The sequence below is a fragment of the Magnolia sinica genome, chromosome 17 (assembly GCF_029962835.1).
Source record: "Magnolia sinica isolate HGM2019 chromosome 17, MsV1, whole genome shotgun sequence".
NCBI lineage: Eukaryota > Viridiplantae > Streptophyta > Magnoliopsida > Magnoliales > Magnoliaceae > Magnolia > Magnolia sinica.
The window spans coordinates 58127553-58133660 of record NC_080589.1 but is presented as its reverse complement, the minus strand read 5'-3'; the positions used below and the strand labels follow the sequence as shown (position 1 = coordinate 58133660).

Genomic DNA, 6108 nt, shown 5'->3' with positions numbered 1-6108 from the left:
CATGCCGTCGACGACATGATCAAGGAGCGGTTTAAGGAGTACCGCAGTGATTTACACCAGCGGTACAAGCGGTGCAGGAGCCTCGAGGAGGCCGTACTGACCGCACCGCTGCACGTGACCATTGACGATTGGCGGATACTCTGTGAGAGATTTTCGTCGGAATCTTTTCAGATAATATTTACATATTTACGATATCTTAAGATAACAATTAAATTCATAATTAATAATAATGTATTATGAATAATGTGTTCTGAAGAGGAGCAAAATAAATTCTGCGAATAGGGGAAAGTTGGAAGTGAACCACATAGCTGGTTCAAAGTCATTTGTACAACTTCGTCGCGATATGGTAAGAAGTTACTGGTTATTATTAAGTTGATATATTTTTCCATGCATTTATATTAGGTCTATTGTCATTTTGATTGTGCAGCGAGATTCCGTCACTTGACAGGAGCCCGGACCAGTAGACTTCTACAGAGAGACTCATTGTCGGCAGGCGACGGGATCTTGGGTACATCTTACAGCCAGCGAGAATTGGGTAAAAATCGTTACATTGTAAAATTTAATTGCATTGAATTATAATAATGTTATTTATTATGAAAATTCATGTTTTCATTACAGGCGGCGATGGACGCCATACGCAGTCAGCCCACTCCCGATGGTACTCAGCGGAGTGAGCCAGAGATCCTGAGTGAGGTGCTTGGCACCCGTTCTGGATATGTGCGTGGGCTTGGCCATGGTGCCAAGCTCATGGCACTCGCTAGAGTTGCATCCAGCCAATCCGTCGCTGGCGAGAGCGCCATACGCCGAACTGATATCGCAGAGAAAGAGGTTCAACATCTATGGGGCGCCGTCGACGAGATCAAAGACCAACTGGCGAGGCAAAAGGAGGAGCATGAGAGGTAGAAGGAGGAGCAGGAGAGGCAGAGGGAGGAGCAAGAGAGGAGGATGGAGGATATGCGGGTGGAGCATGAGCGATGGATGCAGGAGATATTATAGGTTCTCGCTGCACACTTACCCATCGATGCCCCACCACCTCCGCCTTCATCTTTGTGATTTGTCATATTTTATTTATGATTTATTTTATATAAGAATGTTAAACTTATATGTATTTGTGCGTGGATGAATGTAATGTGGATAAGACTATTTGTGTATGTATGGATGTGATTTGTGTTTGGATGGATGTAGTTTATGTTTGTTTGGAAAAATGAAAATATGAATATAATGAAATATATTGTAACAGGTGTATAACAAGAATTTTTGCAAAAAAAAAAAAGAAAAAAAAGAGACTTTTACCTACGAAAATTTTCGTAGGTAAAAGTTTCATCGACATTTTTACCTACGAATTTTTTCGCAGGTAAAAGGTTCATTCACATTTTATTACCTACGAATCATTTCGTAGGTAAAAGTTTTATCAATAGTTTTACCTACATAAATTTCATAGGTAAAAAGTCTTAGCACAGTTTGTACCTACGAAACCTTTCGTAGGTAAAAGTCTTAACACCGTTTGTACCAACGCAAAATTTTGTAGGTAAAAGTATTAACATAGTTATTAGCTACGAAAACGTTCATAGGTAAAAGTTTTAATACAGTTTGTACCTACAAAACATGTCATAGGTAAAAGCTTTAACAAAGTTTGTAGCTACGAAAACGTTCGTAGGTAAAAGTCTTAAAACCGTTTGTACCTACGAATAAATTCATAGGTAAAAGTTTCAACTAAGTTTATAGCTACAGAAACATTCGCAGGTAAAGGTCTTAATACAGTTTGTACCTACGAAACATGTCGTAGGTAAAAGTTTTAATGAAGTTTGTAGCTACGAAAATGCTCGTAGGTAAAAGTCCTAACACCGTTTGTACCTATGAAAAAATTCGTAGGTGGAAATTTTAACAAAGTTTTTAGCTACGAAAATGTTCGTAGGTAAAAGTTTTAACAAAGTTTTTAGCTACGAAATGTTCGTAGGGAAAAGTTTTAACACTTCGTAGCTAAAGTCTTAACAAAGTTTTTAATTTCGTTGGTAAAAGTCTTCCCATTGCCAACGATGACATTTTTGCGTCGGTAAAAGTCTTTAGCCACGGCTTTTTACCAACGAATTTACCGACGAAATATTTCGTAGGTAAAATTCTTTACCTACGAAATAATATCATTTACCTACGAAACTTTTCGTAGGTAAAAGTGAAATTTCTTGTAGTGATATACATGGCCTGAGGGCCATAAATTAACCATACATATCAAATTTCAGCCCTTTAAGGGGAGATAAGTATGGGCCTATCAATGGGCCATAGAGAGGAAGTTATAATGCGAACATTTAACCATCATTGCTCTTACAATGTGGACGTTAAACCATCATTGCTCCCAGGGCATGACCGCCAAAAACATCATTACATGCATCATGGTGCAATCTCACATCGCAATGGGCCTCATTTACATCACAGTCAGCCCACACAAAGGCCTCACATACATCTCATTGGGCCTCATATAAATCAAATGGGCCGATCAATTGGGCCGAATCAAATGGGCTGAATCACATGGGCTGAATCAAATGGGCTGATTCAAATGGGCCGATCAATGGGCTGATTCAAATGGGCCGAATCAAATGGGCCGATCAAGTGGGCCGAATCAAATGGGCCGATTAAATGGGCCGAATCAAATGGGTGAATCAAATGGGCCAAATCAAATGGGCCGAATTAAATGGGCTGAATCAAATGGGCCGATCACAACACAATTCATCTATTTTTTTTAGATCAACATAGAGTATTATGTAAAAAAATGAATCATATTAAAAGATCAACTAGACCATACCACATTTGACAGTGGTGATAATGGTTTCCACAGTTAAATTCCATTGGGCCCCACCATAGTATTTATTTCCCATCTAGTCTGTTCTAAGGTCACAAAGACCTAAACAAAGAGGAAGAAAATAAATATTATATTGATTCGAAACTTCTATAACCCAAAGGGGTTTCAATGGTAGACGCTCAACTCCACTGTTTTCTGTAGTGTGGTCCACTTGAAACTAGATCTGTCTTATTTTTAGTCTCAAGCTTGGAGACAAGCTCGCCAATTAGATGGATGGTATGGATACAACACATGCATCATGGTGGGGTCTAGGAGCGTGGCCTACCATGGCGGGCAAGCCAATGGATGGACGGTAGGGATTCAAGATGGATGGACAGCAGTGGTCCAACACATACATCATGGTGGCCCACTGCACGGACAGTGCATATACAACTCTACATTGTGGTGGGCCACAGAGCTTGTGACGTCAACACCAGCTTCCTGGCTGGTGTGAGGTACTCAGCCAATCCACTTCAAAGTGGATAATTGTCACATGGGGCCCACATTAATATATATATATATATATATATATATATATATATGTATATTATATTTTATGTTAGCAGCTTATATATGTATATATGTATATATATTATTTAGTTTTTTTTTTTATTATTTAAAACAGACTCAACATCCAACATCCCTGTCCAAGCCTGGACGGACGGCTGGATGTATACATTTATCATGGTGGGCCCCACACACTGCCATGGTGGGGTCCACGTCCAAAGAATGGACTATGTAGATATAAACTCATACATCACGGTTGGACCCGTAGACTTGTTGACGTCCAGTTCAGTAAGCACATGCTGCTGGCCGTCCAGTTGATGGATGACCCAGGTTTAACGTATGCATGTGGGTCCACACATGTGGGACCCACTAACATCTTTGATCAAGTGGATATTTATGTTTTCCTTCCATCCAGGCTGGCCTAAAATCGGGCAGCAAGTGGGCCACATCTACTAAACGACCAACAATCTGGACGGTCCAGATTGTTATACACATCATCACCGCCATCAAAATAAGAAGAAAAGAGGGAGAGAGAGAGAGAGAGAGAGAGAGAAAGAGAGAGAAGCATGAGAAGGGGAGGAACCCCACCACTATTGGGCCCTCCCTTACACAATGCGTACATCAAGTGGGTCCCACAACAAGTGGGCCCTTAAAAAATTTAAATTTAACAGTGGATCACCCACATATCGGCCTCATTCTTTAACTCCTTGGACTCCTATGCTCCTTGCTTTTAATTTTGATGGAGGTTGATGGAGATTGGAAGGTTGAGATGGAAGATGAGAGAGTGGGAAGGTGGGCCACACTTGGCTTTGGGAGAACTTTGGGAGCTTGGACGTTGGGTGCTTCTCTTGGGAGTTGGAGAGTGAAGATAGAAATGAGAGAGAGAGAGAGAGAGAGAGAGAGGAATGATGGATTGATAAGGAATGGTGGAATGGTTGTTGTAAGGAATGGGGATGGGAAGGTATGGGTTTGGTTGAAATTTGGGTAAAAGAGGAATGGGTGGGAGAGAGAGAGAGTTGACTTGGGGAAAAGAGGGAATGGGTGCTTATACTTGTGATAGGGTGAGGTGGCATTGGGGTATGGATGATGTACTTGATTAATGTGACGGATTGTAGAGATTCTCTCAGAATTTGCAATGCGTGGAGTTTCTTCGGAATGAACGTGGGCCCACATCTCTTAGCCCAGGTATCGCCCCGGCGCTCGAGACACGGCATTGGAAGTGCGGCGACGGTGCGGTCGTTGGGGTATAAGTTTTAAGTCGAGTCAACTTCGATATACAGGACTTGGCCTAGGATCGAACACAAGTGTCGGATAAGGTCAAGGGTTGTCGGAATTCGACTGGGAGGACCATGAAAGCCTATGGAATGGTACGGACTATGATATGGGCCTTACACTAGCTTTAGGGATAGTGGGCCACTCTGGTGGACCCCACATATTGTCCATATATGGGTGCATGCTATCCACCCATTTCCCATTTAATTTGGCAGGCCTGGGCCCACCCCATTAGGTGTACAAGATGGGGCCAGCAACATTTTTTTCAGTAGTAGAATTTTTACAACCTTGCTGTCCATTTGTATTAAAAAATTTTGGAAGTGTTTAAGGCCATACTCTTTCACCCAATTTGTGGCCCACTTACTGGGACCTACCTCAGGTGCATGTGGGCCACCTGAATCATAGAATTTTGGGGTCTTTGGGGCTGGGACAATAGCACCATACTGGAAGTCCTGCTGGGCTGACGTCTAGCCATGGGTTGACCTGGTCATCCACCCATTGTGGCCACTTTGATGTATGTGTTTCTTCCCACATGTATCCCCTTGTGTGGCCCACTGAAGTGTGGACTGTCCCTTGGTGGGACGTCCGCCTGTGGAGCCCACCTTGGTGTGTTCTAGGCTAGCCGTCCTGGCCCTTAGGACTCCCAGGCCCACCTGGGACGTCCAGGCTTTTGGGGGTGCTGCTGGACTTGCAGTCCAGCAGCAGGCCCACTTGAGTTTATGTGTTATATCCACATTCTCCATCTGTTAGGGCCCACCATGATGATCAGGGACCACCATATAATTTATATCTCCTTAAAAATCATTTTCTGCAGGACCTCAGCAAGCTTAGGAAGCTGGGTGGGCTGAAGGTCTAGCAAGGTGTTATGAAAGAAATTGTATATATGGCTAGATATTTTAAGAATGTGGAGCCCACCAAGTGGAGAAATAATGTGTGCATATGTTATACTTTTAATTTTAAGGCTTTTGGGCTTAATTAGTGCCAAGAAAGGCCCACCCTTTTGTTGTTGTTTGAGCCAAAAATAAATGGACCAGAATTTTTAGATGTCTAGCAGGCTCAGATGGGCTCGGACATCCAAGCTTGGCCTAGTTGTATATATGGGTTGCTTCCATCATTATGCTGGACTAGTTGGGCTGAAATGTAGATGTGATTAGGTCCTTGACTGCCCACCCAATTTACTAATTTTTAGGCTGATGTTGTAAGGTCCATTTTGCCCAACTTGGATATAATTTTTGCCTATGGACTTGGGCTTATGGGCTACTCGCTAAGTCCAACATAATGCATGGATTTGGTGACATTGTTATTGGGCCATAATCTCCCCTATGGGCCCATGTTGTTATATATAGGTTTGGGCCATTTTCTCTAAGCCATTATATGAGAAATATGTATATATATGTGGCTACCCATTTTTATGGTGATATTTGGACCTTGGGCCTTGCTTCTAGGTAGATTATTGTTGGGCCACCTTGTTAGGAGACAATGGTGGTTAAATTCCC

General features: G+C 42.4%; 1 long non-coding RNA gene across 1 annotated transcript; it reads left to right on the top strand.

The window, feature by feature from the left end:
• The first annotated feature begins 253 nt into the window (after positions 1-253).
• On the top strand, positions 254-862 carry LOC131231108 (uncharacterized). The gene is made up of 3 exons (XR_009164206.1): positions 254-346; positions 428-535; positions 619-862. It is a non-coding gene; the product is annotated as an uncharacterized LOC131231108 (long non-coding RNA).
• Positions 863-6108: the final 5246 nt, after the last annotated feature.